Raw genomic sequence first — 12,580 nt, forward strand, 5'->3', positions numbered from 1 at the left:
TATATAGATATATATATTTATATATACCCTTACAAAACTAGTGGTTGGATGGTAGTGTTTCGATGGTAGTGTTTCCAGGTGCCTTGCGACTTGGTGCAGAGAAGATAGATAAATAGAGAGAGAGAGAGAGAGAGAGAGAGAGAGAGAGAGCGTCTACAAGGTGAAATGTATTTAGAAATAGAAATGCTTGGCATCGAACGAGCGAACAGGAAAGGGAGAATGAAAAAGGAGGAAGGTGGTTACGTGCATGGGAGCAATGGTTACCATGCAGTTGCTGCGCTTGATGCAGGGAACTTCTTGTAAATGGGGAGGAGCGGACGAGTGGGAATGAAAAATAAAAAATTGGGAGCGAGTGACTGGAAGGAGTAACGTGAAGTGTGATCAAAGTGTATGGTTACCTATGCATACACGTTGGAAACCTGATGAAAGAGACAGGAGATATCAACGTTCATGAAGAGGATACAACTCACACACACACAACACACACACACACACACACACACACACACATATATGGTCAAGTTACACACACATATATATATGGTCAAGTTTCCAAACTTTCCAATGGGTCTATTCTCTAATTCCAGAATAATCCAAACGTCCCAAAACTTTTAACCTAAAAAAAAAAATAGTTCATGAGTTTGGGCCTTGGTGTTACATGAGTTATTGGTGTGGTGCAACTATGGGATAGCTGCTGGGTGGTGGCGCGAGATTTGCATGGGCTGGGGTTGGTTTCATGTTGCGAGAATGGTGGAGGAACACAATTTTGCTAGATTGGGCATGGTTCTCGATTGCAGTAGAGGCTATGTAACTATGGGGGGGGGGGGGGGGGGGGGGGGGGGTGTGCGGGGGTGCTCCGGTTGGTTCTTGGCTGTGTGATGTTTTTGGGGTGCAACAGACAGGTTGTTGGTAGTGCACGATATTGGTGGTGACTTGCTCGTGCATGAGTTTGTGTTGCATTCATGAGCATGACTAGGTTGATAGCAAGCTTGTGGAACATAGAGTTGGATAGGAGTGACAATTTAAGGGGTGTCATGGTGGCTCATATATGGTTACTTGTGGCTTTGCTATGTAGGGAGGAGGCGACGTGAACGGGCTATGTCTTGGGTTGCAGCGGCTGTGGTTGTACATGATATTGAGGTTGCCACGCATTGTCATGTCTTGCCGTTTGCTACGTGAGAGAATGTCGGATGACAGAGCACGAAGGAGTTGATGGCTGATGGAGTTTGGGAGTAAGGGAGAGAGAAGCTTTGGAATGAGGCAACTCCAGGGAGTGTCTGGGAGCTTTCGGTTCGTGGAGGAGCTTATATTCGTGTGGTATTAGAGGAACTAGGTCTAGGGCCTTGTCATGGGTTTTGGATCAAATTCATGGGCTTCACCCATGGGTTCTTAGAGATTCTCCTTGGGTCCTATTTTTGTACAAACAAATGCATTGGCTCACTTAATGTGTAATAATTGGGCCTATTAGGAACTTGTAACATCCTACTAGAAATTTATTGGTGGAATTTCTATAAATTTTAGGAATCTCGTGGAAACTTTGTAAGTTTTTCCGAATTGACTAATCGCGATTTTAGTCTATCAGCATAGTCAATGTTATCACTCACTGTATTGCCAGAAGCACGATTTTATTTATTTGAGATAGTTAGTAGTGTCAGAATGCGATATGGTCACTGCCTCAGTTGATTATTTAAGATTTTATGGTGTAATAATCTAATTTTTCATTTTTCGGATGAAACGCCTATTTGAAACTATGTTTTTATGTTTTTGCAGCACTTCGGGGTTGATTTTCGATTAACAAATTGTACAATTAGGTCTGTATGAATATTTATAATTTTACAGTGTAAAGTTTATTGTTCACATTTTCGAAGTGAATAATAACCTAAATAGTAGTACCTAGTACAGTGTTTTCAAAATTGCCATATAGAATGTCCAAATTAGGTTAGAAAAATTTTATTTGGACACATGGAAATATCTTGGGTACACTTGGTAAATAGTTTTGGATACTTGGCACCAAGAGGAATCATGAGATTGATTGTGAAAGAATCAAGGTGTGAGATTATGTCACCTAAGCAAAACCCTATTTTCTATCTGATCAACCAAATTGTGCCAGACCAAAGAAGGTTTCAATCCTAGTAAAAACTAATATGGTTGGAATCTAATTGAAACCCTAAAAGCTTGTGATGGGCACCAAGGTGGACTAAGTCTTAAAGATCCCTTGTAAGTTCCAGATGGACCAATCATAAGGTCAAGAGCTAAGAAGATCAAGGAAGAAATGCAATGATTGGTGCAATCCACTTGGGACGAATCTAGCAAAACCCCAACATTTAAGATGGGCTTGAAAAAATGAGAACCAATTTTGATCCATGTGATACAAACTATGGAAGGGGGCGACATGACTTAGGGTTTTTTATTTGGGCCTATTGTTATGTTTATGTGATTGAAGGCTTTGGACCTGTTTAATTCATTAAAATGACTTATATTATTAGTTATAAGAAATTAGTTTAGATTATTTGGGCTTGAGCAAGTTCGGCACACATATATCTTATTTTGATAAACTAGGTTTCAAGGGAAATATTAATATATACATTAGTGGGGGCGCCGGCCTAGGGTTTTTGGGGAAGGTTATTTTCGGCCTAGGGTTTATTTTGGGGAAGGGTTATTTAAACCCCATGTAGCTGTCCATTACAAGTTAGAAATTGATGAATATTTTCATAATGAGCTGAGTTTTACTCATTTTGTTCTTGAATAAACTTTTAAACTTATCAAAGACAAAAACTTTTACGGCATTCTCCCTGCAGTTTAGGTTCTTGAAACAAGTTTTCAACAGGTCTAAATCTCTTTGACTTGATTATTGGCTTTCTTAAGTTGGTTTTCAAATTGATTGTGGGTTCAAAATATTTCAATTCCACGGGTTCATATCATTTGGTATTCAGAACTCGGTTTCCAATTCAGGTTTGATTTTAATCTTTAATTCTTTCATCTTGAGATTTTTCTGGGGCTTCATTGATTAGGGTAGCCGTATTTCATTGTCTTAGTTGCAAAAACAAAAACAAAACAGTTGCCTTGTTTCTTCATTAGGGTTGCTGTGTAGGTTTTGCCTCTTGCTTTGATTGCCATTTCATTGTTTCCCTTCCACTTCCTTGTCAATTTCGTGTGTTTGAATTCAATTGTTTGATTTTTATAATTGAATATTCGTGCTCATTACTCAAGAATTCATATTTGTGTTTATTCTAGGTTTGAATTCCATATTGTTTTCGATTATATTGTGTTTATTCCTGTTTCTTATTACTAAAATCACACCAATTTCTTTCGACAATTGCAGTTTTTGTTATTATTTGTGATCAAATTAGTTAGAAAAGAGAGAGAATGAAAAAAAAAAGAAAAAGAAATGAAAAGAAAGAAGGTAACATATTCAAAGATTGCTACATAGTTACAACAAAAGAGAAAGAAAGAAATTTCAAATATAGTTGATTAAAATACTTTGCAATCCAAAAGTTAAGTGATTTGGCGTTGATTGAGCCTATCTTCAAAGGGGCAGAATACATCATTCTAGTTGGTATCTTGTTTCGTAATTTCTTTTTTCTTCGTACAAATTCCTTGAGTCTCGTGTCATTTTTCCCTTTATTGTTTCTTGGATCTATTGCTGGTTGGAATAATATAAGGTTACATCTTGATTTAGTTCAACTAGTTCTTAAAGAACTTGGGTGAGAAAACTATTGAGGTAAAAGGTAAGAGAGTGTGAGATTAATATCGAGAAAAAACCAATTTAATAGTGTAAACACACATAAGGGAGTGTGTGAGGTTTTACCACTGACATTCTTTTTGTACAGTGCATTATGATGTCTCAAAAGAGTTATAACCTCCACACCGAAGGAGGAAGCAGATAAATCATTCTTTGTATTACAGGCCATGCAACAACAGTTTGAATGATTGAATTTGGTGTTAGGAGAAGTGAGAGATAAGATGTATCAGAAAGATCCAGTGATTAGAAATCTGTAAGGTGAGAGAGATAGGAGGAGACGTGATCCTAGTATTGAACATGAGTATGAGAATGAAGAAGATGGCGAGGATGAGGAAGACTTAACATTTGAAACTGTGATGAGTGGAATGTGCAGACCTAGAGGAGTTAGGCATGGAAGAGGATTTAGGGGAAATCCAAGGGGTCGAGATGGGGTAGATAGGGACCTTAGGAGCATCAAAATGAAAATATCATCTTCTCATGGTAGAATGACACTAAAACCTATTTAGAGTGGGAGAAAAAAATAAAGTTGATTTTTTATTGTCATAATTATTCAAAGAAGAAGAAGGTGAAGTTAGCAATAGTTGAGTTCATTGATTATGTAATTATTTGGTGGGATCAATTAGTGACCAATAGGAAAAAAAAAGAATTGTTTGCACGTTTTGGCATGCCCAAGGTGATCATTAGTGATGGGGGTTCACATTTTTATAACAAATCTTTTCAAAAACTTAAGCAGAAATATGGAGTGACCGACAAAGTCTCTACTCCATGTCACCTCCAAACTAATGGTCAAGCTGAGTTGGCCAATAGAGAGATCAAACTTATTCTTGAAAAAACAATCCATCCCACTCGGAAGGACTGATCTAAAAAACTGGTTGATGCTCTCTGGGCTTATAGGACTGCATTCAAAACTAACTTAGGGATGTCACCTTATAGATTGGTTTATGGTCGGGCTTGTCATTTACCTGTTGAAATTAAGCATCGTGCTTTATGGGTTATTAAGAAAATTAACTTTTCACTTGATGCTGCCAAAGGTTTGAAAGTTGCAGATTTCGGAGCTTGATGAAGCAAGGAGGGAGGCCTATGACAATTCTCACTTGGAAAATGAGCAAATGAAGGCCTTGCATGACAAGAAGATCCATGATAAACATCTTGTCCCTGATCAGAAAGTGCTCCTCTATAATTCAAGACTACATCTTTTTTTCGGGAAACTAAAATCCCGATGGAATGAGCCGTATATTGTAAATGAGGTTCATCCTCACGAGGCGGCAAACATTGTCAATCCGAAGAATGACAATAGCTTCACTGTCAATGGATAACGTGTAAATGAGGTTCATCCTCACGGGGCGGCAGACTTTGTTTTCTTTCGTTCGATTCATTGAGGACCATGTCTCTCACTAGTTAGGGGTAGTGTGTGTGCACAGATTTAAAAAAAAAATTACATTAATATGATGTGTATTGATACATATATGATTGACACACACTTCATTTCTAGTACCTTGGAAAATTTGAGCACCTTGGTGGAGTGGTTAAATAGAATTATTTTGTGAATATTTATTTTCAACCTTGAGCATAGAACATTATTTCTGATCCATCATATTTGTTGATATATGGTTTGAAACACCGGGTTGCTATACTTATTGAGATGAGACTTGGTAAGATTTATATAAAATGAATGGAAAAGTTTGAAGGACATTTTGCACATGCTTACACCTATAGTGTTCATCATTTACTGTCCATTGATTTAACACAGGAGAAGTAAACTGCAGGACTACCAAGCCATACTAGTAAAAAAAAAAAAAGAATGAAAGAAAAAGAAAAAAAAAGATTCCAAAAGAATCGAGAAAAAACGAAGAAAAAAAAAATAAAGGCAGCTTAGTGAACTTTCCTTAGTAAAAGGGTTAGAAACAGTTACCCTAACTTTGGGGGTTGAGTGTTCAACTTTTAAATAGAGTTGGTCCCTTGGGCTTTGAGGTAGTTAGAATCAGTAATGATTAATCTTAATGTTGAAAAATTCTCTGACAAATCCTGGCTAGTAATGAGGAACACACAACCGTGTAGCTACACACACACATCTGAGTTCTAAGATATTTTCCCAATTCTATGGATTGTACAGTTTTGGTGGGTATAGTTCTTGGGATTGAGTAGTCATGGATCACCTTTTGTGAGAATTCGGAATTTTGTTTGATTGCTTTTGTTTGGATTTCGATCTTTATGCAAAGTTCATCTCAACTAAATTTTCACTATTTTGCTCAAGGATTAGCAAAACTCTAGTTGTGGGCGTGATTGAACTGAAATTGTGACGCCCCAAATCCCACGTACGGACACGTGGAGATTGAGATGTCGGGATGATGATAGCACGGGTCACCACCCTATCGACAAGTGCCAAGTGTGTGTACATGCAACAAGTGTACAACAAAAACACATAGTGGATAAATAAAGTCATATAACTAAGTACCAGAATTTTTTGTTTATTACAAACCCGATTAAAACATACATAATAAAATATTACAAGCCTCAAATATCGTTTCAAAACCAAACTACAAAGCATAAAACTCCAAATCAATACTCCGGCGGAGCTGCCTCCTCGGGCTCAGCCTCCTCCTCCTCCTCGACCTCTGCATCAAAATCTATGGTACCAAAATGGTGCCGCAGGTAAGTAAAGATCCAAACGCCACAAGATAAAAACATATTAAACTCAAACAATATGCATGAAAGAATGTCAAATGCACACATTTTATAAATCCACATTTTTCCACGCATGCCAAAAACCCATTTTGGCCCAAAACATATCCTTTATAACCAGTCCTTGCCATTATCCCAGATAATGGCCCAAATAAAAAAATCACAATTTTTCCAGAAAATGGATCACAAAGCCTCAAACATAACCTCGCCATTTTCCCAGAAAATGGCCCTTATCCAATATCCAAAACCAGTTCCAATTTATTGCATGCACCATGATCTCCCCTAGGGATCATCCGTACACTCTGGCTCCTGTGCCACACCTCAGGTAACGACCACGCGTGTGATACCTAAACGAGCGATGCCCAGTTCTCGCGCCCAGCGCGTACCAGGACCAGGCCATCCTCTAGTCCCCAGCCTAGGAACCACGGAGTCGACATGACAGAGTTACCGTATCGTACGATCCGGTCGTTGCCCAGCGACAAACTCAGGGGATGTTACTCAGTATTATCCACTCCCGAGTGACCAGAGAAGTTTCACCGAGATAATACCCCATCCCGGCTTGGGGTCGTGATATACACGCACCCGAAAATCCATTTCCACAAATAAAACCAGTTTTTTCTCAATTTAATAAATGCACATGAATGCATCATGCAATGCACACCTCAAGATACAAATCATCCAACCAATCACAATATCATCAAAACCAAACAACTCCGTCCTCAATCCATCCGACCCCCGACTCCTCGGACTCAGTGCGGAATTAACCAACTAGTCAATGAATTATTGTAAAAGCAATAATATATTTAAATCTAAAATAGAGTTTGGAAAATACTTACAACGCCATACGATATTTTTTGAAGGATCACGACGTTGCAAACGACGGAGAAAAAACAACGTAACAGTGTAAAATACACTGTGACCGTGGGTTGTAAAATACCCACTTTTGAACGGGGACAAACCAAGACTTGAAATTTATAGGAAATGACCTAGAGATGTTTATGAAGCTAATGGAAGTGAGTTTTGGCCGTGGGTGGCGGTGGAAGCGGAAAAATGGCAGATCGGAGTTGAGCTCGTGGGAGCTGCTCCGGCAATGGATCGGGGCCGGAAATGGGTGGGTTAGGACGGCAAGAGGTAGGTGATGAAGTGATAAAAAGATGGTGGCCGGAGGTGGAGCGACGGCAGCCGAAATGCAAAAAAACCATGCGGCTTAGATGGGCTCTCGGCGGTAAACGGCGGCTCGGATGGAGGTGAGATTTGGTGGGGAGGTGCGCCGGCCGGAGGGGGAAGTTTCATAAACACAATAAATTCTATGATTATTCGGAGAAGAAAACATCAACGATGAATTGAGAATGATAAAACAAAAGAGTTTTAGCAATTGAAAATCAAATACATGAATTAACAATAAATTAGAAATATCATCTAATGTGCAAGTTCATTCCTAACCCTACTTGAGAATTTAGTTACCCATAAATATAATGGACAACAAAAATCTCCAGAGAAAACTGAAGCGAACGGTGGCCATGGAAGTGATTTTCTCCTCTCTTCAGATCTGCCTCTTGTGCCTCTTCCTCCTCTCCATTTCGTGCTAAAGATATGCTTATATAGGGTAAGAAAGAAACCCTAATGTCCTTTTGATTTCCGCATAAAAAAATCACCTAAATTTTAGGACTTATTTTGGCAGCCACGTACAGCCTTCAGGAGTTCGAATTTGGAAATCCTTATTAGAGACAAAGTTATAGCCCTTTAAGATAGCGTTCCAATGCATCAAGAATCGCATCAATAAGATATATGAGTAAAAAGATACAGTCAAAAAACTAAAGTATGTCCAGACTATCTCCTAGCGAATTTCAGACTTGGACTTCTTGTAGTTTTATTTTGTGATTTTTTTTCTTTTTCTTTTCTTCCAAATTGCTCTCAAACCCCATGAATGTCCTTTTTTGAATTTGACTGGACTTGACTTGCTCTTTTATAAACTCTGAAATTAGACATAAAAAAAACTGCTTAGGAGTATCCCAACGTAAATAGAAATTCAATTTAAGAATACACATTAATTCCTATGATTTCTATTCACATTTTAGCATTTTAGTCCAATAATAGGGTATATAGAGTGCACTTTCGCACACTCATCACACCCCCCAACTTACTCCTTGCTAGTCCCTAGCAATTTTTATGTCAAAACAACGAAAGAGACCAAAGAAAATCACACATAAAGGCCATCAAGTCACACTTTCCAGATTCACATATCAAAACAATTTAAGGAATCCAATAACCCATCAAGATCAATCCACCTATAGCAATTCACAGAGTGTGTGTGTGTTCTCCAAGCCATAACCATCGTACCACTAACCTTGACACATGCAACATCAAGAACATCTTAAGCAAGAGGTTCAACTCCATAACTCATGGGTATAATAGTGTTTCGTGTAAGGGCTCTCTCTATGGAGTTGACAATGGGTGTATATACACTCTCATGGAAAATTAGGCAATTATGTACAAGCAACAAGCAAACATTGATCTTATGATAGGAACACTAACAAATGAGACTTCCATCAATCTTTCCAACAGCTTATTTAAGATCAGAATGGTCAACACAAAAGGTTGTAATGTGGCTTGGTTTTGGGGTTATATGAAAAAAAAGGATGAAAGGGATTCAAAAACTTTTAAGTACATACAAATGGAATTTTATTAAATATCTCAATAGACCACACTTCTCACTTAATATGCTCTCCAACTTTTCAGATCATCAAATAATAATGTTTTTCCTTCTTCTTCCTTTTTTTTTCAACAATTTGATGGACAAACACATGCCACTTTTGTATTCTTTCCATCTATACCAAGTTCTTTTTTTTTCTTTTTTCTTTTTGTTGGAGCTCACTCAATTGAACACTTTGCAACTTGTACTCTTCTCTTTTTTTTCTTCGTCTTCTTCTTCTCTTTTTATTTTAATTGAAAATGATAAAATTAAAGAAAGAAAATACAAATTCCACACCTAGTATACACTTGGAAGTAAAAAGGGTAAGAAAATCTGTGTATAGGTTATATACTCCAATGTGGAGAGGCATGGATGATATGGGCATATGAAAAGAAAAAGCTACAAGTGTTTTATTGGCTCAAAGTTGGCTACTAGGGGTCTATGATGGAAAGGATGGCTTGAAAGGCTCAAACGTTAATCCTAAGTTGACCTTCGTCATATCCCAAGTATATCCACCATTGTACCACAAACCATGTAATGATATTCTCAAAAGAAGTGCCCAATTCAACAGATCAATGAACGCTTATCACAATTTACTGCATTTGTATGCTCTCAATCCTCTCCAAACTCACATGAAAACTTAAGCAAAAGAGTTCTCTAGCTACATGTGTCAAACCACCATCTTACAACAAAACTTGGATAAGTGCATTAAGGATTCTGTGAATGTTTCAGCAAAAAATGATTTGGTGAGTTTGGTGAATTCACGAAGATGGCTATGAATGAGAATGATTATACATGTGAAAATGATACACGTGTGATGCAAATTAAAAAAAATTGACACATGAAAATATGCCACAGAGTTCCAACAAGCATTTTAAAAACTGAATTTGCACCACCACCCCCCAACTTAAATGAAACATTATCCTCAATGTTTAAGAATCAAAATTGAATGGGGAGTAACTGAAAATGGTAGAATACACCTGATGAGTGACGTGGGTAGCTCCCTAAACACCAAAGATGGTAATCTGAAATGACGAAATGAAACTATCTTGCAATCAAAAACAAAGAAAACAACAGCAAATAAAAAAGAAAAGAAAGAAAATAAGAAAAAACAAAAACAAAACAAAGCAAAACGAAATAAATAAAGAAACACATACCTTGGTGGTGTGGTCAAGGTTGATAGACTGGATCCACAAGTGGAATGTCTTCCACTTCCGGAACTTGCCTATCAATTAATATTTTAAGGCGTTGACCATTTACTTTAAAGATCCAACCATCCTTAGGATCTTCTATTTCTACCACTCCATTTACAAAAACATTTTTCACTAGAAATGGGTCAGTCCACCTAAACCGAAGTTTTCCTTTGTGCTTGTGAGATCCAAAATCATATAAGCATATTCGGTCATTAGGTTTAAACCTCTTCCTAAGAATATTTTTATCATGAAACGTTTTCATTTTAACCTTATAGACTTTAGACTTAGGCAAAGATTTCAATTTAACTCTTGGTGCTTTCATACTTACAGGAATCTGTTTTCCACATTTCTTAGGCAACTCCTCAAATTTCTGTTGCCAAACCTGTGTGCCATAATCCTGAGTTTCATCAAAAACAACACAAATATCAATAACATCAGATGAATCACTAACAGATGTATTAAACTCAGAATTCACAAGGGAATATTCAAGGGGATCAAAATCATGAGTTGTGTGAACTCCCTTGTCTATGAGTGCATCAATCATATACGTTTGGTGGCACTCGTCATCTGTTGGCTGCTTCTCAATATGGAAAATGTTGACCTCCATGGTCATGTTTCCAGAAGATAACTTCATCAACCCATTCCTGCAATTTATAAGTGCATTAGCCGTAGCAAGGAAAGGTCTACCTAATATGAGAGGAACTTTAGAGTTAGACTCAACAACTGATTGAGTGTCTAAAATTAAGAAATCAACAGGATAATAAAACTTGTCAATTTGGATCAAAACATCCTCAACTATCCCTCTCGGTTTCTTAACTGAACAATCAGCCAACTGAAGCACGACAGAAGTAGGCTTAATTTCACCCAAACCAAGCTACAAATAAATGGAATAAGGCATTAGATTCACGCTAGCTCCTAAATCTAGCAAAGTTTGCCCAAACTCATGATTTCCAATGCTGCATGCAATGGTTGGGCAACCAGGATCCTTGTACTTAGGAGGAATCCGCTGCTCAATTAGAGCACTAACTTGCTCTGTCAGAAATGCTGTCTTCTTAACATGGTGCTTCCTCTTGACTGTACACAAATCTTTAAGAACTTTTGCGTAAGTAGGAACTTGTTTAATAACATGCAAAAGAGGGAGGTTAATTTTTACCTGCTTGAGATTCTCCAAGATTTCATTGTTAGGATCCAAAGTTCGCTTATTCAGTTTTAAAGCTTGAGGAAATGGTACCTTAACTGGGCTCTTTATTACCTCGGCTTCTTTGGGCAGCTCGGCACCACTATTGCTTTGATCCTCTTCCACATCCTCTGATTTGTTCGTTGTTGGGATGTGTAATGACTTACCACTTCGTGTCACAATGGCATTCGCATCCTTCAAATTCTCTTGTGCCATGTGTTGACCATGGGGTACGGATTGAGCTTGAGAAGGAAACTTACCTCGCTCATTCATACTCAAGGAGCTCATCAATTTGGACACTTGGCTTTTTATCTCCTTATTTTCTTCAACAACTTGCGTAATCAAAGATTCAAACTTTTGGTTAGTCTTACCTTGTGCCTCAATAAAAGCATGTAAAGTATCTTCTAAGGGGCTCCTAGAAGATGAAGGTGCATGATATGGTGTAGGATATGATCTAGGGGGTTGTGCAGGCGGCTGGTTTCCAGACTTCCAGCTAAAATTGGGGTGATTACGCCACCCCGGATTATAGGTGTTAGAGAAATGTGTAAAAGGTTTCTTGTACATACCTAAGGCATTACATTGTTCCTCATACATTCCTCTCATCTCAGCCAATGTGGGACACTCTTGGGCAAGGTGATCTACCCCACCACACACAAAACATGGTCCAAAAGACTCTGCATGATTAGCCACGTGTGTTGGCTTTAAGTCCTTAGTCTTCAACGCCTCTAGCTCTCTAGTGAGCATCTCAACCTTTGAGATGGTAAATTCCACCACCATTTAGGTTTCCTGCAGGTCGTGACCTATTTGTGCTCTCAGTAGCACTAGGTCCAGTCCAAGTGTGAGCTTTTTCAGCAAACTCATTGAGGTATTCTATGGTCTCATCAGGATCTTTCTGTAAGAACTCACCATTACACATCATCTCCACAAATTGATGCTCTCTAGGTGTAAGTCCCTCATAAAAATAGCTCACTAAGCGCCAATTCTCATATCCATGGTGAGGACACATACTTAATAGCTCCTTAAATCTCTCCCAAGACTGATACAAAGTCTCACTATCCTTTTGTACAAAGGTGGAGATTTGCCTTTTTAAAGCA

General features: G+C 38.1%; 1 non-coding gene across 1 annotated transcript; it reads left to right on the forward strand.

Moving 5' to 3' along the window:
* The first annotated feature begins 12,472 nt into the window (after nucleotides 1-12,472).
* LOC122277857 lies at nucleotides 12,473-12,580 on the forward strand. The gene has a single exon (XR_006229166.1). It is a non-coding gene; the product is annotated as a small nucleolar RNA R71 (small nucleolar RNA).

The sequence above is a fragment of the Carya illinoinensis genome, chromosome 9, assembly GCF_018687715.1.
Source record: "Carya illinoinensis cultivar Pawnee chromosome 9, C.illinoinensisPawnee_v1, whole genome shotgun sequence".
Lineage (NCBI taxonomy): Eukaryota > Viridiplantae > Streptophyta > Magnoliopsida > Fagales > Juglandaceae > Carya > Carya illinoinensis.